Raw genomic sequence first — 25788 nt, 5'->3', positions numbered from 1 at the left:
ATGATACACTTTAACAAGGTCCAAAGAATACTTTTGGAAGACATGTTGTAGTAGAACATTGTTTTGCACGATTTTGTCCTTCGTCTATTCTTTTCACTGGGTGGTGACACAGTACGCACGTACGGACCGTGGCAACGTCGGGTTTACTTTATTACGGTCTTAACAGCTGCACCAGGCACTGGTTAATAAGGAGGCACGGAGGAGACTTGCAAGGAGGTCACGTTCTGCTCAGCATGCCGCGGTAAGCCACTGTTCACCGCGACTGGAGAATGTGTTTGTTACTTTCACTTTTTCACTGCTTATTTTTCTAATTGACTTCAACCCAGTTTATTCACAGTGGGCGGCTGTACCGGTGAAGGTTTACTTGGTTGCATCTTCCTGTAGTAGGAAGCCGCTAGAGGTAGGAGTTCGCTGCTCCTTTTAGCCGGTTTTAAAGAAAAGACTCGGTGCTCGTCTCGTCTTTGCACGAGGTGAGTTGCTTGTGCAGGAACTCAAGTGATACACATAGACTCTGGTGTTCACGTATGTCTGTGAACAGTCCCAGAATAGTGTTTTTATGCTACTCCTGATAGTTGATAATTTTGGTTTTTCAGCCACAAGAGCAGCTACTCACTTTGGTTTGAGCGTACCTGACGCTACATTACTGTGGACATCGTTCCATGATTCTTGAGGCGTGGAGGTAAAACTTTACCAGTACTTCAAGCCTTAAGGAAAGCATGTTTATGCACATACAACTATGAGCACTTTTTAAACCCGCCGTGTTATGTCACTTCCTGTCTTTGTTTTGAATTGAGCACGGGCATGCTGATGCTTGTATAAGCACAAGCACAGAGCACATCCATCGGATTGTGTCATCTTAAGCACTCAAGAAGGCTTGTTGAGGGTTACTCTTTATACATTACACCTTCCAATTTCATACTTTCACACAAGGACCAAATCCATTATCTCTTAAAATTTTCTTTGCATAAATAGTTTCCTCCAGCTATGGTTTCCACAGGGGTAGATATATGATGGTCTTTACTCAATTATCTTTCATATTTGTGATATGTCTTATTGTTTGAAAGTACCTCACTGGCGAAAGAGCCATATGTTTCTATTGTATTCACAACAGTGATTCTATGTAAGAGACAATTTTTGACATTACAATTTGCTTGTAAATTCGCCTGAGGAAGGGTGAATTGGACATCCGAAATGCATTGGGATTCAAGTGATCCACCCTGATCTGTGTAACTATTTGAACAATCATGAACTTTTGCTGACAGCTGAATTTTGAATAAACAACAATTCAAGACACCACGGAGTGACTGTTCCATGTACATTTTTGGCGCAATCAGGATCAGTTCAACTGTTGCGTTTTGAGTAAATGTTGTGCAAAGTATTGAACTAGTTGAAATAGCGTATTATATCTGTGAGACACTCAGCTACAAGTAGTGCACGTTCTGTCAAAGACTTTTTGTCCTAGTTTTTCTTTTCGTCTTTCTAAAAGTGCCATTTCTAAAATTGTGGAGATAAATTCGACTTTACCATTAAAGAGGATGTTTCATTATAATTCCATAGGTACTATATATGTCAGCTCTACCTCCTTCCAATTGGGAATTACACTTATTAGATGTACAAAGGAATCCCCAATGTTAATCTAAGGGAGAGGTAGGCATTTCAGTAGTGAAAAAAGAATTTAGGAGTTTTTCACTACCAGGACAAATAAAACTTAAAAGTACATGTCCTTCCTTTTGATTACATAGCACCCTGCCCTATAGGCTACCTTAGGGGTGACTTATAAGTTATAAAAGGGGAGTATAAGGCTTGGCAAGGAGATTTAAATGCCAAGTCGACAATGCAGTGTAAACTGCACACAAAGGCTCTGCAGTGGTAGGCCTGAGACATGTTTTAAAGGGCTACCTAAGTGGGTGGCACAATCAGACCTGCAGGCCCCCTAGTAGCATTTAACATGGAGGCCCTGTACAAATGTAGTGCACATTACTATGGATTTTATAAGTAAATTAAGTATGCCAATTGTGGAAAGGTCGATCAAACCATGTTGAGGGAGAAAGCACATGCACTTTAGCACCAGTTAGCAGTGGTAAAGTGCCCAGAGTCCTAAAACCAACAAATACAGATCAGCAAAATTAGAGGCAAACAGCCCAAAAGTATGGGGGCCGACTACCCTAAGGCTGACAGGTCTAACAGTTCCTATAAGGTGTACATCCTGTAGGTTTAGGAGAGGAAATAGCTCTCTTGCACACTGAAGAGCAGATTTTTAATAAAAACTTGTTAACTGATGATAATAAAACTTGGAGCATGCTCTGTATTTGTGTAGATAAGCATGGAAAAAAAGGTATTGACGTCCACGATCTGTGGTGGCACATATATGTAACTATCATCACTTCTGGGGGAGAACAAAGTCAATGCAGAGCTGCACAGCGCCACCTACCAGCATGCTGGAGCAATGCTATTTAAATCCTCTGTATCCAGTCTGGTGTCTGCGGATATTCTAAAGGTGAGGAATCTGCGGTTAGACGTATCTATCAAAATAGCTGTCTTTATTATGATTGCATCTCAAATCAAAGATCTTAATAAGTACAGCTTCATTCTGTGGCATATAAGTGTCAGACAAGGGAGGTGGTGGGGAGGGCACAGAGCATACGGACTAACACCCCAAACCGTGGTGGCTGAGATCGTTTGCCACTGGTTTCCTGGGTTCCATCTTAGCGTGGCTCTTCAAACTGGGCCGTGTACAACCACATTCACACTTGACTCTCAGGGTTGTGAGGGTGAACACTCACTCTCTTCTCAGAGAGGTAGTGTGATGGAAAGAGCTAAGAACTTAACTATCAACCAACAGACACAATAACAATTCCACATCCAGTGCTTGGATTAGTTTTAATCTCACATTAGAGCTAAATACTACACAATCCAATATGAGATGATACCACTGACTATGACCCCCTTATGGGTACTACAACCCCCCTCCAATGCTCTCTCCTGCCGATTTGACTTGATTAGTTATAGTTTGCAGTATTCTTTGGCTGGGGCATGAATTAGACACCTGTGTATTACTTTCCCCACAGGTTCAGATATGCAACCAGTTCGCTAGGTCTTACCATTGTAGTTGATGTGGCTAGAAACAGTTCCCAGTCCTCGCACTTGAGTCAGTGTGTTGCAGTTTCTCTGTTCCAACCACAGGTGAGGGCCTTCCTTACTCACATGTTGGTTCCGTAGCAGTTAAGGGGGAGTTCGGGCACATCCTGCGTTTTTGACATGTGAGGCCTCTCTTTGGAATAGTTAATGATCTAAAGTAGTCCGGCAGTTCTTGCTGTAGCTTTCATGTTGTCTTCTGCAGTTGCAGCCATCCACTGGCCAATTGCAGATGAGTCCTACGGCAAGGCAGTTGCAGCCTCTAGCGAGCCGGTGTGCCAGCAGGTATGTGTTCCTGGCAGATGTGGCTGCCTTTAGCTGATCGGCTCTCATCCAGCAGTGCTGTGACTTATCACGCTGCTGGCAGTGGTTGCACCAGATTGTAGCTTGTCTGCCAGGAGGACACATAGATTGTGGAATCTGAGCAGTCTTTTGGTGCAGTTCACAATGAGAACTGAGGTGAGAGACCAGGAAAGCCACTCACAGGATGGGTCACTCGTTGGTTTGCACTGTCAGCCAGTGCACTTTCACTGAGTGTTCCTCACATCTGGAGCACACTTGGCTTCTCCCCCTGGACAGTCTTACTTCCAGCGGAGTCAGGCAGTCTCCTTTTCCATCTTAGCAGGCAGTCAGACCTCTAGGTACTAGACCGGACCCCTGCTCCTCCATCAGGAAGTGCAGAATTCAGGGGATGTCCCCTCACCTCTGTCTCACTGGCTGTCATGCAGACCCCAGACTCAGTCACATAGCTGCCCTTCGAGTACTCTGTGGAGCTTTCCCTTCCTGAGGTAAGGTGAGTCCTTCTTAGGCTGCTCGCCAGTCACTGACTTTAGGTAAAGTTATGCTTTTCACACCAGGTAGCACTGGAACACCCACAACATGGACACAATGAAGTATGAGTTTTCTGCACCTGGCTGTCATCAACTTTTCTGATATGAGGTGCTGATTTCAGGAAAAAAGTACATAAGTACATAAGTGGCTGCAAGACAGCTGCTGCCTCCATTGATGCCTCTCCATGTCCCAGGGTAGTTGGGGAGAGTGGCATGCAGGTGTCGTTTCAGTGCTAGTGGCAGCTCTCTATAACAGGCACTCCCAACAGTGCCTTGCCCCGATTGGCTGGTGGACTGCTGCTTTCAAAGGGCACCTGCACAAGGGACTTAGTGGCACAGGTATGAGTGAGTGGGCCTGAGAGTCCAGTCATGGAATAGCGAAGCGTGTTGCTGCCACCTGGCAGAGCACCCCACCCTTTCCTTTGACGGTCACAGAGACCAGTTTCTGATGCCCTGTAGTAGGGCTTTTTACCAACCGCAACTCCAGCGCAGGAACCTTTGCCATCCCGTGACTGTGGGCTGGGAGTGGGTCAAGACTTGATCTGGTCTTCCAAACCCTTTGTGCCCTAATCTTGAAGGTGGAGCAGAGGTTACCTTCCACAGTCTGGTTCCCCACCTTTTCTTTTACTGATGATTTTGCCCTAGGACGGGGTGGACCACAGAATAAAGCTACTGTGCTGGGTTCCTTTCAATTGTCAAAGATGACTGCAGGGCTGGTGGTCAACTTTAAATTTAGCAGATGGAGAACCCTTGAAATGGCAGAGGTAATGCCCTCCGCCATTCCCATGGACATCTGTCCACCAATATTATAATCAGGCCCCAAGTGTCCTACTAAGGGCACCAATTAAAAAAGGCAAAATGACATTTCTGTGCACTAGGGGAACCTCTAGCCTCTTGCTAGCTCCTTGTTTAGGACTCACATGCCCAATGGATAATATTACTGCCTCCCAGTCAACATAATGTCTTCTTAGCACTCCTCTTATTGACCTGTTCCTGGGCTTCCTTCTGAAGTCCAACAAGTCGAGTGAGCGCACTCAACTTGTGTCTGGCAGAATTCCCTCCAGAAAGGTCATTGAGCAGCTAACAAACCCTGGACTGGCACTTATCTAGACTGCATCACTGCCTATTTCCTGGTGTCTCATCGTCCTCTCCCTCTGGAGAAGGGGGATGGATGCCACAGCCTGTGCCTTCTTAGCTCTGCCCTGATCCACTCACTAGCTTTCTTTGATCCTTACAAATTGGGAATGGTCCCATTATTTTCCTGAGACTGGCATGCAGCCTGAGCTCCAGTCAACACGGCTGCCATGTGTTAGAAGTTGGCCTGGTATATGCTGTCCACTAGTTATAGTGGGCACCTTGCACCAGTCCAAACAACCCCTTATTGATGATAGGTTAAAGACAACCTTTATTGAAAGCTATCCTAGTAGTAGCTATGGAGAGCAGCCTTCAGGATAAGTCTTGAAGGAATGTAAAGCAGCTTGTTTTACCAGTCTATAATCTCTTGAGTGGCTAAATGAAAGGAGACCACACCAGGTATATATATAAAATATATGTATTTATTACTAAACACACCCCTCCAGTCTCTTTATGAGGCTAGAGGCAAAAGCACATAAGCTACACTTCAAATACTACAGTAAATTAGCACAATACACGTTAGGCCCTGGGGCGGACCAAACCATATACTAAGAAAGTGGTATAAGAACCACGACTTGACTAGACACAAGGCCTAGAGCCTGTAGAATCGCTGGGACCCCAAGGAACCACCCAAGGTAGTGATACGGGGGACCCACGGGGGCCGTGTGCAGTGTGAGAACACAGCCGCGAGCACCAGTTAGCTTCTATGGGGAAAGTCGCGGTTAGATTTTTAAAGTTTAAGGACACTTAGATGTGGACTAGGATCAAACCCTTTTGGGCTTAGATGGTTCTAGGGCCAACACCCACGGGAGCACCGGAATACTCGTGTTACCTCACCCAGGGAAGCCGGGTGTATAGGTGTCAAATGGTGTCGCGTCGTCGTTTTCAATGGCAGGAGACGAAGAAGTGCTGATGCCGTGAAGAGGAGAAGTGTCCGAAGAGATCCAAGCCTGTATCAAATATGTGAAGAACCTGAAAGCAGAGGGGACAGAATCTGGGTCACTTGCCAGTGACCAAGGGCATGATAGATGAATGCCCACCGATGTTGGGTGCTTCAGGTGAGAAGAGGGGAAGCTTGACTCTTCAGCCACGAGGACCAGGAGGCATCGAGGATGACCAGGAGCTGGATTCGAGCTGTCCCACAAAGGATGTCAAGTGCTGCAGCATCGGTGCCCGGATTGGACACAACAAGCCTTGGCAACAGCAACCCACGTAGGAAGAGAAGAAATGCTTTGGTGCGGACCAGCAAGATCCTGGGGACTCCCCAAGCAATGGAGAATCAGGGCACATCTGGAGCAACCAGGGAAGCCCAATGGAAGTAAGATTTGCCTTCACAGGGACCCACCAGTCGACGGACCAGAGATCGTGAAGGTACCTCGAGCGAACACACAAAGGGCGGGCTCATGGAACACTCGTGGAATGTAGGCCAGCAATCTTCAGTGGAAAAGGTGCTTGGGGTCTTGGCTACAAGTAACCCAATGCACAGCCTCAAGGGACGTCGAGAAGCTGATGCACTTGCAAATGCGCGCGGTTACCAGGAGGTCTGGTTCCACGTTACCCACGACAGCTACGGGTCTCAGCTTTTCTGGGGACTCGGGTCGGCCTCGGGGAAGTCTCTGGAAATCCACCTCCTGTGCTGCAAAGTCTTCAGCGTCCAGTGGGAGCTTCGGAGATGCACACCTGTCAGATGCTTCGATGGTGCCTGCCAAGCAGGGGAGTAACTCCTTTACTTCAAGGGAGATTCTTCAGTCATCTGGCATCGTGCAGATCGTCGAAGTTCCAGGATTCAGTTTAAGAGTTACGTCCAGGGATATCTAAAGTTCTGGTTACAGAGGCTCCTTCTTTATACCCAAGGAAGGGGTTGGACTAACTCACTGGACCCACCTATGGGAGGGTTTGGAAAGAGGGGTGGCTACACCCATTTCCTTTGTCCAGTTTCGCACCAGAGCAGGGGTTGGTAGTCCCTGCAACCAGTTTGAGCTGGACTATGCACAGGGACACCAAATGTGCCCCAGTGCAGGACTTCAAAGCACTCTCAGAGTGCACCCACCCAGCCCCAATGCACTAAAGCCTGTCTGGGAGGTGGTGACACCTCCCTGTGACAGGAAACCTATTGTCCAGGCCTCCCTGCCGGAGTTTCAGTCAGCAGCAGGAGGCCAGACTCGTGTCTGTGGCTGCAGCATCCATTTTGTGATGCCAGGGCTCTTTTAAGCTGGTACCGGGTATACCGGTGCTGTCATGTCTCTCCCTCTGGTAGGGTGGGATCATACTTCCACGCCAGTTACTGGTATGGGGGGATGATTCCAAGGTGTTTGACACCAAACACGACATGTTTCCGTGCAGCCAGTACAAAGTTAGCATTTACCGTTTGGTTATAATGCACTTTAGAGTATATGGTCAGGCTGCATCACAGACAACCCCGGAGAAGAGATTCCGAAGGCTGCAGAGGGGCTCTGCTCATGCATGGGCCCTCTCTCACACAAAACCAAGCACCCTGCCTTCAGGATTGATAAGGCCTGCCAAAGGGGTGACTGATAGGTTTATATGTGCAGTGATAGGTGAGATATAGTGAACCTATATCTCTGTAAGGGGTGCATGCGCAGTAGCAGACCTGTGGTGTCATTTTGGAGGGCTTCCCAGGGGTGGCATAATACATGCTGCAGCCCCTGGTAGGCCTCTGTGGTACCCATGCCCTGCGTACATAGTATATCATATACTAGGGACTTATAAGGGCACCTCAGATTCCAATCTGTTGTGTACCTAAGGTACTAGGAATTCATTTAGAGAGGAAGCAGCTAGACTGGGGTCCTGAATAGCAGGGCCCCAGCCAGACTAAAGTCGAAAAACAGTGTTACATCAGCAAAAAGTGGGGGTAACCATAAGAAGCAGATCCTACTCTTCTACACCATGTTCCAAGCCAATTAGGCTTCTGGTCAAGGTACTAAACCAGGGCCAATCAAGTAATCCGCCAAAAGATATTCAGAACTTACTTTTTCTCTCCCCTGCACAGACCATGTTATTTGTCAATGATTTCCACCTCAGCTTGGGCAATCAAGTACTCCATATTGTCCACACTGGCTAACAAGCCTGTGCCATTGACACCAGGGAAAAGTGGCTTGGGTTTAAGATAGTTACACTCAATAATAGCCCTGTAATCACCTCTGTCCATTAGAGCAGGAGCTTTCCTACCATTGATGCAAGCTTGCGAAACAGACACAACTGAATTAGAATTGATGTGCTTTAAGGCATTTTGAGGTTTCCTCTCTTCCTTTGGCTTAGAGCCATACTGCTCAGACCCTTTGTTAACCATAGTATTTAACTACTTGTCAATCAACACTAAACATTTCTCTGGAACCTCAACTCTGACAGATATTGCTTATGTGGTAGAGCACTTTTACTTGATTTACTGGTGAAGGGGAAGGACATCTTTTGCCTCCATCCCTCTCATCCATTGAATCAAATAATGCAGCAGTCAACGAATCCAAGTTTCAAATAGAGCACCACCCACTCTCTTGCTTTAATTGAGTCTGAGCTGGCTTCAGTCATCATCTTCTGATCAGAGCTTTCGCCATGAGCTCATAATTCCTTTAATCAGCTAGAATCACTCTCCCAATGACCGCTGTACCTTCTTTGGGTAAGTACCACATTAAAGCGGCTGCCATAGACACATCATTTAATGTCTGTACTCTACAAACAATCTGAGCTTACAGACCATTCCAAAATAGCATGGCCTTCCACAAGCTCTTTTAGAACCATTGCAGACACACCTGCAGAGTTGCAGGTTGAATCACCATTCTCAGATGTAGCAGTCTCTGCTCCAATTCTGAGCTTTTACTTCTATAATGCTAACATCTCTCTCTCCTATTCTCTTTTGTCTTCTGGCCTTTCTAATTGCCCTTCTCTCTCTCCTTTTTCTTTCTTCATGGGCCATTCCTCAGGTCAACCTCACCTGCGTTCCAAATGTTCCTTGAACTAACCTCAACGTCTTGCTTGTGAACTCTCTGGAGGGCAAACTGCAAGTGTGCGATCTCAGGCAGGATTAACCAACTCAAGAAAATAACTCCTAGAGTTAGTGACAGTAGTACCCGTGAAATCGAGGGGGCGGGAGGGTATCTTGAGAACAATGGAAATCAAATTTAGGGACACAATTGGGGTGTATATGGGGGAAACCTGTTCTGAGGAGTTAAAAAGGTCTGACACACCAATACTTTGTCCCTGGTTTGCTGCTGTGGGAACCACCCCAAAGCCCATCACAGTTTCTTGCCTACTGCCCAGTTTCACCAACTGGTCCTTAACAAAACTAACACAGATCTCACTTTCCTTATTCCTTGGTGCCCTCCACCTTCTCTCAAAACACAGATCCCTTAACTGTTCTCATAACAAAGTGTCAAGGTTTACTCCCCGCCAACCTTGTATATGTGCAGAGCATGTGGTATTTAAGCAGAAGACAGTTCAAGGAAGTTGGAACAAGAAACTGTAGAATTTTCATAGCGTGCCACCAATTGGCAAACCCCATTCAGGTGGTATCCTGGGGTCATCCCAATATGGCTCAGCAAACTGGGGTCAGTACAACGTTTAACGAACGTGACCCTCAGGATAGTGAGGGAGAGCAGTCACAGGCTTCGGTGCAAGGTAGCGTGAGGGGGCTAGAGCCCAGAACTCAACAGTCAACCAACAGGCATATTATCTTAATGTCAAACCCAGAGCTTGTCTTTTTGTAAAAGAAAATGCTATTAATCACACAGCAGAACTAAAGACAACACATTCCAATTTGCAAATACAAAATGATATAATCTTGATCACAATCTTCTCATGGGTGCTATGGCCCCCCTGTCTGGTGACCCTATTAGTTATAGTCCACAGTAGTCTTTGGCCGAGGCAAGTTCCGATTTCGTTCCCTACAGGTTCAGATGTGCAAGCAGTTCATTCAGACACCTGGTGCTGTGGGAAGAAACAGCCGCAAGTCAACGCACTTGAGTCGGCATGTTGCCATTTCTTTATTCCACCTGCAGGCATGGGCCAGATGTAGTCATGTGTTTGTTCCATAGTGGTCAAGGGGGAGGTCTAACGCACATGCCTCTTCAGCATTTAAAGTGTTTCTCCTGAACAGGGTTACCAGGTGAATGTACCTCAGCAGTTCTTGTTGTATCACAGTGTACTGGGTAACTGCAGCTTTTTACTGGCTGGTTGCAGACAAGAATCTATGGCAAGGCATTTGTGGCAATACCGGACCAATGGGTCAGCGGAAGTGTGTTCCTGGCAGTTGCAGCCTCCTTAGAGTGATCAGCGCTCCCGCAAAAGCCTCATAGGTTTTCACATCTTTGGCGCAGGAGGACCAAATTGTTGCCCGTAGCGTTGCCAAAGGTGCATAAGGATTCTGGAATTTGAGCACTTTTTAGGTGCCGGTCTCTCTGAGAACCACAAAGAGAGAAAGAGAGACACACTTGCAGCACGGGTCACTCCTGGGTTTGCTCTCTCAGGCAGTTTGCTTTCTCTGGGTGTTTCTCTCTCCCAGGAACAGGCTGAGCTTCTATTCTTGAACAAACTTACCTCCTCTAGGGGCATGCCTCCCTCTCTCACCAAGGCGGGAGGCTTCTAGGCTCTAGGCAGGCCCTTCAGCAAAGGTGTAAACTTCAAGGATGTCCCCTCACATGTGGGAGACTGGTTCTCAGACGGGACACTTTATTCCTTGGTCATGATGAACTTGGAACTGATATTATATTATTAGAAATAATGGGGCAACACGGTGTCCCTCAGAACCTGGGCATTAGTATTAAGTAAAACAATTGGTTCTGTCTGTATTCTTACAATTAATAGGATGCTATTTTTATTGCAGAGAGCAAAAACTTATTTATCATGCACACAACAATAATTTTCGGAGAAACACACACCGAAACACAATTTAATAGTATATTCAAAAATAAGTATCGAATACTGCTGGCTGTCACAAATACAAATTCAATTGCAACAAAAAACAACAAGTGACTGTGGTGAAAAAAGTGACATGTAGTGATTTGTGATATAGACAGTACACTATATACATGAAAAATACATGTGAGATAAAAAGGGGGGGGACGGAAATAGTTTTTTAAGTTTTTGTCCTGTCTAACTTTGCACATGTACTACATGATCCATTAATGAATTAAATTGTGATCATGAGAACTGTGCGGACATATGTAGCATGTCAGCGTTTCGACCCTTGAAGCAGCGCAAAAATGAAGTGCATCAGAGCGGATCGTCCTCAGGACTATGGAAGGATGGATGGACAGCCTATAAAAATTCAATTATAAGGAATGATCAGATGTGTGTATAACAGAAATTCAATTAGATTGTTTAGTGGCCAGGGAGAAGCTTACCAAAATGCAGAAGCCTTAGTTGATGAGATCTGCAATTGACAAGAGCTTCTATTATAAACTTATTTAACCAAAAAAAAAAAGGCATGTAAAGGATAACTCATGAGCCACAACTGGTAAAATTCCTTACCAGAATAGAGTGATTCGACTGCACCGATGAGTAATTCATTAAAGAAAATCAGAAAAGTCAAAGAAGGTCTCCACCAGCCGGTTGGACCCTAAAGGGAATAAATGAGGAATGTATCGGTATAATGCAGTCTGAAAATGCGCATTGTGGAATATGGCACCAAGATTTGAAAGCATACCTCGTCTCAAGTTTCACTCGACTTCCACCAGCGCAATATTCCTTCGTATCGTTTTGCTGCAAAAAACGAAAAAACCTGGTATGAAAATCACTGTGTTGTATTTATATTATTTGTGCTGACTATGGCTATCTAAGTCATGCCCAAAAATTCTCACATTTAATGTGCTGTAGGCGCGACAGTCCGGCAGCTACTCATACCAGTTAGTGAGACAGTATGGGTAGGATCAGCTAATAACTATGAGTTTACGTCATTCCCTGCCGGCGAGCGCAACGTGCACGCTGAGGTGCAGCAGCTCAATAGAGCGGTCAGTGGGGAATTCCTGTCAATATGGTCAGGGACTACCGAATTTCCCCCTCCCCCCCTGGGCATAAACACATTTGTAATGAGGGACATGAGAGGTAATGACTTTTGGAGGCGGGGGTCGAACAACCCCGGCCGTATTTATTAAAATATGAAAACTAATCAAAACTTTTAAGAAATAAACATTATTTACACAAATTTTATACGCAGAAACATAACACGACATTTGATTACAATTAATATGCACAGATTTCAGATGGCTAACCTTAACATATCACTAATACATAGTTTTCCTATCCGAATCTAACATAAAGATCATAATCATACATTAATTACTTTCTGCGTATCCTATTTGGGCCTACGGCAAGGTCATTAACTGGTGTCAGATCCTTATCAATTTACCACGCCCCCCCGTAGGTTTGCGCATGCACAGGGGGCCCGCTTACCGAGAGGGTACTTCCCCCCCCCCGGTTACCCCCATACGTTCCCTGAACTCCACGCCAATTTGGGGGATCTTGCACTCTGCGCCATTTAATGACGTCCATGCCAGTGCGGGGTGGCCAACCAGCCTAAAAGAAAGCGTGACTCCCCCCCTTCCCCGCACCTATCCAGCCAACCGGATGTACCGCCCCTGGAGTTATAGGAGAGACCCCTTGTCCCTCCCCCTGGGCGACCCCATCCGAGAATGAGGCCGCCCCCTAAGGACCTTAAATTTACTGCTCACTAGTCATGACCTTACCGCCTGACCAAGGAATAGCAATAAATACGACGATTGAAGACCTGCAAATGGGAGAAAACACCTAAGGAAGGAACCACACCGTCAATTACAAACACCCATTAAATACCTTGCAACAGGGGATGGAGGGTGGGTAAACAAAAGAAGTTAAGCAGCCTCCTAAGGACTGCGACCAGATGCTGGGAGAGCGCGGGACAAAGAGACCGAGTCCCACGCTCCCCAGCCTTTTAACCTAATCCATGGGGGCAGACCAGTTCTAACTGGTCTGACCCCCAGCCCCCCCCCACTCCCCCATGACCCGGAAGCGCCTTAATCGCTTCCGGGCCATGGGTCACCGTCGCGAGCCTATCACGGACACGGCGCGCCCACCGCGTCATGATGACGCGGTGGTCCGCGCCGCCGGGTGGACATGCGAGGGCGGGGGAGGGGGTCGGTGCCCCGCCATATTTGCGGCGGGGCCGATCCCGGCCCCGCCTTTCGATATGGTCATGGACTACTGAATTTCCCCCTCCCCCCCCCTGGGCATAAACACATTTGTAATGAGGGACATGAGAGGTAATGACTTTTGGAGGCGGGGGTCAACAACCCCCGGCCGTATTTATTAAAATATGAAAACAAATCAAAACTTTTAAGAAATAAACATTATTTACACAAATTTTATACGCAGAAACATAACACGACATTTGATTACAATTAATATGCACAGATTTCAGATGGCTAACCTTAACATATCACTAATACATAGTTTTCCTATCCGAATCTAACATAAAGATCATAATCATACATTAATTACTTTCTGCGTATCCTATTTGGGCCTACGACAAGGTCATTAACTGGTGTCAGATCCTTATCAATTTACCACGCCTACGTAGGGTTGCGCATGCGCAGGGGGCCTGCTTACCGAGAGGGTACTTCCCCCCCCTGGTTACCCTCATACGTTCCCTGAACTCCACGCCAATTTGGGGGGGTCTTGCACTCTGCGCCATTTAATGACGTCCATGCCAGTGCGGGGTGGCCAACCAGCCTAAAAGAAAGCGTGACTCCCCCCCTTCCCCGCACCCATCCAGCCAACCGGATGTACCGCCCCTGAAGTTATAGGAGAGACCCCTTGTCCCTCCCCCTGGGCGACCCCATCCGAGAATGAGGCCGCCCCCTAAGGACCTTAAATTTACTGCTCACTAGTCATGACCACAGGCCAGCATAGTTGCTCGACTATCTGGCCCCCCCAACCTATCCCTCAGAAAGGTCATGCCCCTTCCCTCAGACCCTCTAGCCAAGCCATGAAATTCTTTAACATTAAGTCATTACCCAACCTAGTCAAGTGGACCCCGTCTTTTAAGAAGCACGGTTCCCCCCTGACACACCAATGTGCAATGCACTGTAATTTGGAAGATCTGAACAGTTTCCTTATTTTATTATTGACCCTCTTTACCGAGTGGTTCAAAGCTCTCACAGAGTCCCCCCCCTCTCTATTTAAATCTGGGTATCATGTGTGACCAAACTATGTAGCAACCCTGGCACGCCCTGGCTAACCAACCAATCTCAGAGATTATGTTCTCAAACAAGACCCTCCTGCCCAACGTGACCAAGTCATTGCCCCCAGGTGTAAAATAACGATAGAGGGAGGAGGACTGTGTCTCTTCAGCAGATCAATCATAAAGCCCCTAAATTGACTAAGGCAAAGGCCCCCCTTTCCATGAAAAGATACTGTGAAACCCCTCTGCTCTGCCCGTTTCCTATAGTCACCTGCAAGAAAAACAGATTTCATACGCCGTACATATGAATGCCCCACAATCCACACATTACGTGTCCCTGTGACCTGTAGCTTTGTTGATCGTTGCAGAGAATGTTGTTGCTGGGATGATGGCAGTTCCCCCCCTGCGTGACAGGTTTGAGAAACTGTGAAGAAAACGACAGACAGGGAAGCATCAGTACACAATTATAATGTGTCATCACAACATGTGCAGCCGCACATAACGCTTATAACTATTGGAAACCCATCGTCCAATCCTCTGTACCTTACTGGAGTGCAACCCCTAGCCGTTGCCTCAGTGGCAGCCCCTATCCTGAAAGAATGCGTTCCGAAAACTCTTGGATCCATGCCTGCCTTGCTGTTTGCCATATCCAATACTGTTTTGAATTGGTACCTGGTAAGTGGTGTACCGTCCGCATGTAATAACAATGCTCCACCCAACGCGCTGTTCCTCAGTCTGAGGTAATTTTCAAGATGCATTACCGGGCAACACGGGTTGTTTCGCGCCCTATGCAGTACCACCCCTTCTCCCCGAGCTTCCTGATCGGTTTTTGATTTTTTGATGGTCAAAAGCAAAATGTCACCTTGTACCTTTACGTACTCCATTAAGAGAACAAAAGAAGTTAAGCAGCCTCCTAAGGGCTGCAACCAGATGCTGGGAGAGCGCGGGACAAAGAGACCGAGTCCCACGCTCCCCAGCCTTTTAACCTAATCCATGGGGGCAGACCAGTTCTAACTGGTCTGACCCCCAGCCCCCCCCACTCCCCCATGACCCGGAAGCGCCTTAATCGCTTCCGGGCCATGGGTCACCGTCGCGAGCCAATCATGGACACGGCGCGCCCACCGCGTCATGATGACGCGGTGGTCCGCGCCGCCGGGTGGACATGCGAGGGCGGGGGGGAGGGGGTCGGTGCCCTGCCATATTTGTGGCGGGGCCGATCCCGGCCCCGCCTTTCGATTACTCATGTCGTACACGTCATTCTCAGTTAGAGAACAGGACGTGCACGCCGTTGGTGCAGCAGCTCAATCGAGCTGTCAGGAACGGAATTTCCATCCGTTGATCATTTTGCTTTCAATTGAAACAAGCATTTGCAATGCAATAGGTCTCGCATTTACGCAAGTTTAAGATATTGGCATTGTAAATGACAATGCCTTTTATTTATATTTCAAAAACGAAAAGAAAAATAAAAGGCATTGTTATTTGCAATGTCAATAGCTCAAACTCGCGTAAATGCGAGACCTATTAGCTATGCCAATGCTTGTTCCTTTCGCTGACATTATCCTAGTGTCTGTAGATAGCGCGTTGCATCTAATAGATGGAAGCTACAGGATCGTTAAATAACCGATTGCCATCACACTTATTTGGCAAGAGTAGTCCTTTGTAACAAAGGCATAAATGTGTACTTTAACCTTCGTAGTGAAAATATACAATTCTGTACATACCACTCATGGTCAATGTTCTGCTCATGATTAGATAGTGTTCATTAGATTGAACTGCATGTCAAAAGTTGGCAGACAAACGTGCAATTAAAATGCAGCTCTTGTTCAATTAAAATGCAGCTCTTGTTTGATCACAGCATGCCACAAGAATTGCTTGACTTTTGGGGCAATTACGGCATTACAGGCTGCCTGTCAGTGCTTCACTCAAGAGGAAAACCTTTGCTTTTCGTATGCATTTCCAGACCTATGTGATTTGTACATTGTGACGAGACAGCCCAAATCTGCAGGTTTTGCCACCTCTTCTGTCCAACAGGAAAAGGCCTAGCAGAACCTGAAAACACAGAGGCACCCGGTAGTGAAATATGATCCTAGTTGTTACATGGCTATGTATTTCAGAAGGGAGTGGACAGAGGCTGCCTGCCAGGAAACCTGCTTTAACAGAAAGCAAAGTTCTTAACAGTAGCTTTCGAGCCATTGGTCGCTGTATACATAGTTTAGAAAGGTGAACAGGAAGTAGATGAAAGAAAAGGGTTTGGTGTGAAATGCATGGATTAGTGCAGGAAGTGGGAAGCATGCTAGATGCTAGCTAAACCGATCAGTAGATCTGACACAATTCCTTCTTTTATTGGGCTGGTGAGCCGTGAACCCGTGGACATTTCCGAAGGCTCCGCTGTCAATCCGGCAGCCATTACCATCTGCAGAGGTGAGCTTTGAAAGGGTCCTCGAGTGAAGGGAATGCTACTGGCCTTCACGGATGACTTTATCGACCTCAAAAGACCGCCCATGGCAACGGTGCACGACGAGAGCTGAATGTGAGCATTCCGGTCCAAATTAAAACGCCTGCAGTTTAGTCGTCGTTTGTATGCTTAAGGTTGCTGTGTATTAACCACAGGCCTGCTTGTCTGGCTTTTGTGGGTTCAATCTGAAATGTGCATGGATGGCGTTATTTTTCGAAGACTTTAAAAGCAAAATGCCAGCAGGTGCGCCCTGTTCAAAAACAAAAGAACGTTAACCAACATGGTTCTGTTTTACCGTTGACTACAAAAACAAGACATTGATATAAGTTTGATCCCAGCATGCCGGCAGCCTATCCAAGGTGCGGTCCTGTCAAAAAAGGAGCACTGGTGGTGGGGGCAATACAAAATGTAGAGAACCAAAACCAGCCAGAAAGAAAATTCATGCGACCTCGTGTAATGTAACTGGCGTAAAGTGCTTCAGTGCCCTTGGCCAGAGTTTGTACTACCAATACATTTATAAGGAAAAGAGCAGAAGCATAGGGACGAAAGAGAGCAATATTGGCGCGGGCGGGGATGGAAAAGCACACAGAGCGAGACAGGATCGTGAAGCGTAGGCGTTGCACAGAAGCACATTTTGCTTGAGAACAACATGAGAGATCGGCGCTGGCCGGGAATGGAAAAGCACACAAAGCGAGACAGGACAACATGAGAGACTGGAAAGGGAAGCATATAAGGAAGATGACTTGATAAAACACCCACTCTCATGGCCGCACGGCCGTGAAAGTCTACAGCTTAGACATGGTTTGCAAATGATGAAAGTGAAACGACTAAAATCGCACGCCATGAAAAGGCATGAAGCTGACGAGGAGTCAGTGGGAGACGGGACGGGGTAGGGGAGGGCATTCACGCGTGCTGCTGAAAGTGATCGCGCGGCATGAAGCTGACGAGGAGGGAATGGGAGAAGGTAGGGGAGTGCATTCACGCACGGGATGAAAGAAGCCAGATGGCAGCTGTGCACCTCATTCCAGGCGGGGGAGCGGACCCTTTAAAGTATGATGCCGAGGGCACCAGTGGGCTAAAGCGCTTCCCCAAATGGATTGCATGGTGGCACGATGTACGTGATTGTGCACGTGCTCACCATGCAATCCACTTTTGGGAGCACTTTGAAATGCCCCTCTTACTAGAGTCTCGCATAGCGATTGCATAAACGCAATAGCTAGGCGAGACCTATAAAGCAACATGCGCACTAAGATGTAGTATTTAACAATCGGGATTCTCACTCTGGTATTCATGTCTGCATGGTGGAAAATGGAACTTCAGATTTTTAGCACGATGGCATAAAAAGTCAAATTCATATACATTGTACATAGTGTCATAGTGAATGTTTCATACGATAAACATTGGGAAATGTAACTGAAGATTTGGTATTAAAGACTTTTAACACGATGACATAAAATACATATTCATACTGTTTAGATAAATGCGATAAACATTCGCAATGTATAAATTATGCATCTTACTCTTCTCCTAAATATTATGTATATTTGAATAAATCAGGAATTGACAGAAGTGTCCTTAAAATTAATAAAAAGTTTGGAACATTACATGAAATACGTAATTAGCAAGATGTACAGGAACTCGCATGCAGAGGTGCTAAAGCCTAACCATCTGTCTGTATGTCTCCCCCTGTTCATTTAACCCTGTGTTTACTGAATCAAGAGTATGGATCCATCTCCATTCTTTTATGTTCAGGGATGAAAGTATGCTGCCACTTCTAGGATGCATGGTGTCTTTCTCTAGTACCCACATTCTAGGTCATCTGCTATGTGGTTACTTGTGGAGAAATGTTCGAGTAAGGGGGCCCCCTGGACTTTGCAGCGAATTCTGCTGCGATGTTGAAGGATCCTAGTTTTAACCTTTTGGGTAGTCTGGCCGACATAAATTTTGCCACAAGGACATCGTATCGAATACATTATGTTGTTGCTATTGCAATTCGTGTGTTGTGTCAAGCAGTATGTTTTGCCCATATGCTGAAAGGAAGAACCAATCATTGTGAAGTCGCAGGCTTTGCAATTGCTGCATTTAAAGTGGCCAGTTAAAGGTGGTAGATTGAGTTGTTGTCTGGTGTCTTCATAGTTTCTAGATAGGAACTGACAACATAGTCCTTGATGTTTCTGACTCTTTTGAAAGCAAATAGAGGTTCCTCCGGGACATTGATCTAATATATTATGTACTCTATCCTGTGCTTACCTTTCAATGAGCTCCTGCATTTCCATTATACTGAGTGCTCCTGAATAAGCTTGTGAGACCCTGCTTACTTATTACAAATAGTGGAGTCTTGTGCATTTATTGTGCGAGTCTCTGTAATAAAATACATGTATTATAAAAAAAAACACTTTCAAATTCTTGTGAGTCATTCAACAATTTTAATTGGATTCCTACTTTCGATAGAAGATGTCAGTAAATATTTCTTGTACCCTTTACCCAACCCCTTGTTTTTATCTTTGGACCCTTATGGCAGCTACTTCTCCAACCCTGCCCTGCTGATGACCTCGAGAAACTCTAGGTACTCCATCTGTCCAGTTTAGAGATTAGCACAGGCCCAGCCATCATCTCTGTACCTTGTAAAGAACAGCTTTGTACCTTCAAAGTACAAAACATTTGGTGCACAGCCTTCATTCGTTTTGATTGCCAGTCAACAAACTTCTAACTTTTTTAGTTTTTCAGAGACAAACTCCTAAAGTGGAAGTTTGATTCTGAAAAACAAAATTAACTAATGACCCCTCACCCTGGGATTTTACTCCCATGGTCTGTGGTCATTATTGTTTGTTTCTGTCCCTCACCACCAGGCCTTTCCTGGTGGTGACAGACAGTTAACAAAAAAGCATCACATGGTTTGCTTTAAATATAGCTCCTACAATGTCAGATTAAGCTGTCCCACGACTGAAATCTTGCAGTTGCCCATCTCTAAAAGAGTCGTGCAGACAGAGTTTGGTGGACAGGGCACTTTGTTGCATTTGCGATGAAGTACGCTGTCCGTCAAAACTTTAAATCACTCCCTCGGTTCTCATAGAGTCTAAACGTAGCTTGGGCTGTCACTATAAATTTGAACTAGGGAGAAACTCTATGTACCCCTTTTGCACTTTTAAAGACACCATACCAAATATCGACAGCAGCCTCGTATCCCTTGGTGTTCTTGTCTGCTTATTTCACCTATTTGCACTTGAGCACTGTGCTGTATCACCATGCACTTTGTATAGCATAGATGAATATTGTCAACTTTGAACCAGTGACTAGAGATAATCTGTCTACCTTTCTTTGTGCTCTCGATATTGTACACCACTTTGTGTAATTCAATGACAAATGAGATTCGAATCAGTACATGCACTGTTGATATTATTACAATGGAACCTTTATAGGTCTACTCAGATGATGGTCTTCTGAATTTCTTATTTCTGTTCTCTAGATAAACCTGAAGGAACCGCCATTTTGATAATACTTTGCTTTCATCTAGGTTCTCAGGGATGTTGGGTAGCCCCTCTGTACTTACCTTATATTGAGGTAGAAGCAATTTTAGGGTTGCAACAGCTTAAATTAAGTTGTTTTTGGCTTTTCAAAATCTGGAGTCTCCAATCTGAATCTGGCGTGTCGGCATATGCTGTCTATCTTTGTATTTAGACTATATTCATTTAAGTAACAAGTAGTAATAAGTGTTTATTATTACCCAAAGGAAATATTTTTAACAACATTTTAAAGTTCCAAGAGTAATCCATTAACTCTGAGAGTCTTAGTGCCACCAGTCCTTCAAACTCAAACCTTTCTCCAAAGGAGGGAAAGCAGATAGAAGACGTGGATCACTTGCACCGATGTAACACATATTCTGAGAAGCAGTCATATACAAATTGTTCCGATTCATCAAGCCATACAAAAGGGCTGCTGAAATATCCAAGTTCTTGATTCATCTTGGTAGGGATATACCGCCCAAGCCGCTCTTTGCAAATGAGCCACCACGATTGGCATTACATTTGTGAACACCACTGGAGCAGAAGATAACCCAGAGGGTACAACTTTTAATTGAAACTGCTGGCTCCCACAATAAATCAGAGGAAGTGCCTGTGAGACCGAGATTCAAGAATGTGAAAATAGATGACCTGGAGGTACAAGGACACCATCTAATTTTGCACCTGAAGAGCTAAAAGGACTTTATGTGGGCATGGCCAGAACAAAGGAGAAGCACGGTGCATTCTCTCTGTCGTTCTTTCCCAACCAGCCCATTCAAACTGTTCCCAACACTGCCCCACGTTGCAAGGGAGGTTGAAGCAGAGGAACCACTGACCTGCTGGCGGGAGGAGTGGTAATTAGATGTGTGGGAGGGCATCACCTGCATATACAAGGAAGCAGAGGCGACGGAGTGTGGGGCTGTGCAGCCATTCAAGATGGCGACCAGTAGAGCACGCCACACAAGAGAATTAAACTGGGCAGCTCTAGAGATGAGGAGAGGGCGATAAGAGGTGAGGCACAGAGAATTAAGCCCTCTCCTCTAAATCCAGTAACTGGGAAAAAGGAAGGGAGTCCAAGCATGCCAATAGGCCTGATACAGGCAGGAGACTCCCAATATTTGAAGCAATAAATTAGTTTATTTTAGCTGTCTCCCTCCTGTAATTGCCTCTGGTTTAATAGAAGTAAATCTGGGATATGTATTCCCCTACTTTTTAGGTCTCAGTTAGACAGTGCATGCGCTGTCTCTTCAAGACATGTTTTTAATCAGTGGGCTTACAGCACTCCCATAGCTTACAACTGATAAGTTTAAGCATCACTTTCATTTGCTTTGTTTCTATTTGTCATTGCATGCTGGCGTGGCATCCTCTTCTTGTGTTTGGCCCTCCCCTAGAGCATGGACCAAGTACTTGTCTCCTTCCACTGCTCCCGCTTTTGGACCTATTTCTGTATTTGTCTCCAAGCACTCCATAAGAGTACCTGTGTTTCCAGGCTGTTTCCCCTATCCATGTAGTTTATTTTATCTTTCACCCCTCTGCCCCCATCTGTTTCTTCTCAACCACCCACTCACTCAGCCCCCAATCGATCGTGTTAGGCGTTTACCCGGTTGCTTACTGTTACACTTATCGCTGAGTGATTTTAAATTGATCAACTGAAGAGATCCAGCACTTCATCGCCATGCGGGGCAATGGCACGCCAAGTTGGAAAGCCTGGGTATGCAAACTTAAAAAAAGCACACACTAGGCATATCACTTGCTGAGACCCCCAGAACACTCCCGGTCTTCTCCAGCGGAGTGCACTGAGCAGGTAGGATGCTGCATTTATGGTACGGAAGTCAAATGAGGTCAAAATTCACCTGAGTCAGTCAATACGCTTTAAGTAAGAGTAATTTACGGTAAAGCGCGGACAACAACGCCATCTGGTGGCAGCAGGTACATATGAACATTACAAATATACTGACGTTCAGACACACTCAGACACCAAGCGCCCATTACATATAGTAGGGCCTCATTCTGTCTTCAGACACATGCTTATGGCCCATGGATTGACACGTGCAGTGAATTAAATGAAAATAATAGATACAAATAGGAGAAACAAAGAGAAAAAGGCCGCATAAAAAGTGCGCATGAGAAAGGTAAGAAGGCAAAGGTAAGGATGATTGAAAAAAGATAGGTAGACAGAAAGAGGAAAGAAAGAAAGGGTGTAGGAAGAAATGAAACAATGGAAAAAGGGCGAAAGGTGCACGGTAGGAATTAATTCAAGGTTGAAATGATCATGGATGAAAGGAAGGGTGAAAGGATCAAAGGGTGGAAGACAGCGAAATACATGAGAATATCGATGGGTGATGAGAAGAAATAAAGATTATATATATATATATATATATATATATATATATATATATATTAAAGCTCCAACTTGCCCACTATTGAACAGCACTCGAACTCAGCATTAGGTGGCAAACCTTTATTCATGGGTATGAGCAGGCTCCTGTCTGCCGTTACGTTGAGACAGCCATATTCCGCGAGTTGTGCCTGACCCGTTTCAAAGGTTGTTACCTTCTTCTTCAGAGGCTTTACGCTGGAAATGAATGTATGCCTGCAGTCTCGATTTCTCCCATATGCTGCTAATTAACGCCCTCAAATGGGCTGGTCCATCACCACTCAGCATTCTGGGAGATATAGTCCCGGACAATATCTTCCTTTAATGGAGGCACTAATTTCTGTCACAATTTCAAGCCCCCAGATGGGCCACAGCAGGCAGTGTCCGCTCTAAATCCCCTTGCTGAGTTCCACAAAGCAGCTCCGTATATCTCGTGCCGCGTGGCCCCCTTAATTCATGGGGTGGTGCGCGTTCGGCGGCTGGGCAGCCGCCCAATATTAAAGCTCCAACTTGCCCACTATTGAACAGCACTCGAACTCAGCATTAGGTGGCAAACCTTTATTCATGGGGATGAGCAGTCTCCTGTCTGCAGTTACGTTGAGACAGCCATATTCCGCGAGTCGTGCCTGACGCGTTTCAAAGGTTGTTACCTTCTTCTTCAGAGGCTTTACGCTGGAAATGAATGTATGCCTGCAGTCTCGATTTCTCCCATATGCTGCTAATTAACGCCCTCAAATGGGCTGGTCCATTACCACTCAGCATTCTGGGAGATATAGTACTGGCCAATATCTTCCTTTAATGGAGGCACTAATTTCTGTCACGATTTCAAGCCCCCAGATTTGAGGGCGTTAATTAGCAGCATATGGGAGAAACCGAGACTGCAGGCATACATTCATTTCCAGCGTAAAGCCTCTGAAGAAGAAGGTAACAACCTTTGAAACGCGTCAGGCACAACTCGCGGAATATGGCTGTCTCAACGTAACGGCAGACAGGAGCCTGCTCATACCCATGAATAAAGGTTTGCCACCTAATGCTGAGTTCGAGTGCTGTTCAATAGTGGGCAAGTTGGAGCTTTAAAATTGGGCAGCTGCCCAGCCGCCGAACGCGCACCACCCCATGAATTAAGGGGGCCACGCGGCACGAGATATACGGAGCTGCTTTGTGGAACTCAGCAAGGGGATTTAGAGCGGACACTGCCTGCTGTGGCCCATCTGGGGGCTTGAAATCGTGACAGAAATTAGTGCCTCCATTAAAGGAAGATATTGGCCGGGACTATATCTCCCAGAATGCTGAGTGGTGATGGACCAGCCCATTTGAGGGCGTTAATTAGCAGCATATGGGAGAAACCGAGACTGCAGGCATACATTCATTTCCAGCATAAAGCCTCTGAAGAAGAAGGTAACAACCTTTGAAACGCGTCAGGCACAACTCGCGGAATATGGCTGTCTCAACGTAACGGCAGACAGGAGCCTGCTCATACCCATGAATAAAGGTTTGCCACCTAATGCTGAGTTCGAGTGCTGTTCAATAGTGGGCAAGTTGGAGCTTTAATATAGATATATATATATATATACCGGCTGAAACGCGTCATGGCAGGCAGAAGGGAGTAAATGAAAAAGCTCTATTCACCAACGAAGAGGAGTTCGTGCATTCATTCACGCCGCGCGCTGGAAGTTTGTGAACGCTTTGAAGTCGATATATATATTACCTACTGGCAGTCGCCAGTAGGTAGTTATAGTTAGAACCTATTTTCCATAGGAAAAGCATTTTTTGATTTGCTAATAACTTTGGCGTCGTTTGACGAATCTTCCTGAAATTCTCCCCCCAAAAAGTCTAGCCAGGTCAGCTCCTATCCTGAAAGTTTAGGGGTGATTCGTTAAGCGGGGGTGAGAAAAAAGGGGGGTCCAAAAACTCATTTTCTCCATGTTAATTTCCATAGGAAATTTTGCGACGAGCTACAGCTTGAACTGCTGAACGGAATTACCCCAAATTTGGCAGAAAGGTAGAGCTTGGTTCAGAAAGTGACCTTTTTTTATTTAAATGGTGTAAATCCATTCAGTAGTTTTTGAGAAATAAAAAAAAAATCAATTTCCCATAGGAAACTTTGTGCAGGGCTACAGCCAAAACTACTGAACGGAATTACTCCAAATTTGGCAGAAGGGTAGTGCTTGGGTCAGAAAGCGACCTTTTTAAAAAATGGTGTAAATCCGTTCACTAGTTGCTGAGAAATTAGAAAAATAATATCGATATAAAAAATAAAAAACAATATCTGGGCGGAGCCAAAGTCGCGTGCGCAAGATTCACTGTGATTGGCTGCTAGTACTCCAAACCAGGAAGTGTTGGCGGCCATCTTGTGAGTCACCTGAAAACTGAGAAACAAAGGTATAAAACAAGAGAAGGGTGGAGGAGATAGGGGATGCTATTTCCTCTTTAGCTTCAGGGAAAGCGCCGGGACCTGACGGACTCCCGGCGGAATACTACAAAACTTACCGTGAGTCCCTGATCCCTAAACTTCACAGTCTCTACTTGGCTGCCCTAGAGGACGGCACATTGCCAGCATCGCTGAAGGAGGCTTACCTGATTTCCCTGCTTAAGCCGGGGCGGGACGCCACGCAGGTGGGGTCCTATCGCCCGCTCGCCCTGCTTAACACGGACTATAAAATATTGGCGAAGGTGCTGGCGGAGAGATTGGCGCCGGTGGTGCCCACACTAGTGCACAGCGATCAAAATGGTTTTGTGCCCAAACGCAGCACTTCGCTTAATTTACGGCGGTTCTTTCGGGTGATGGGGAGAGCACCCGACAATGGCCCAGGGCGGGCTGTCTGGTCCTGGACCTCGAGAAAGCCTTTGATTGCCTAGAATGGGGATACCTGGTGTCGGCGCTGTCGCGGTTCGGATTGGGGCTGGGCTTCCTACAACTTGCGGCTCTGCTGTACAAAGGACCCACGGTGCGAGTGCGCACGGGCCCATATGTTTCGGACCCCATCGTAGTCGGCCGGGGCACTAGGCAGGGGTGTCCGCTGTCACCCCTCCTGTTTGCGCTTGCAATGGAGCCGTTGGCGGCGACGCTCCGTGGGGAACATGCGGATGGCATCCCGCTGGGGGACGCAACTCACCAGGTGTCCCTTTATGCGGACGACCTCCTAGTATATGTCAGGGACTTGTCTTCCATCCCTGCGGGGCTGGAC

The sequence above is a fragment of the Triturus cristatus genome, chromosome 4_1, assembly GCF_964204655.1.
Source record: "Triturus cristatus chromosome 4_1, aTriCri1.1, whole genome shotgun sequence".
NCBI classification, from domain to species: Eukaryota; Metazoa; Chordata; class Amphibia; order Caudata; family Salamandridae; genus Triturus; species Triturus cristatus.
This window is presented reverse-complemented; position numbering follows the sequence as displayed.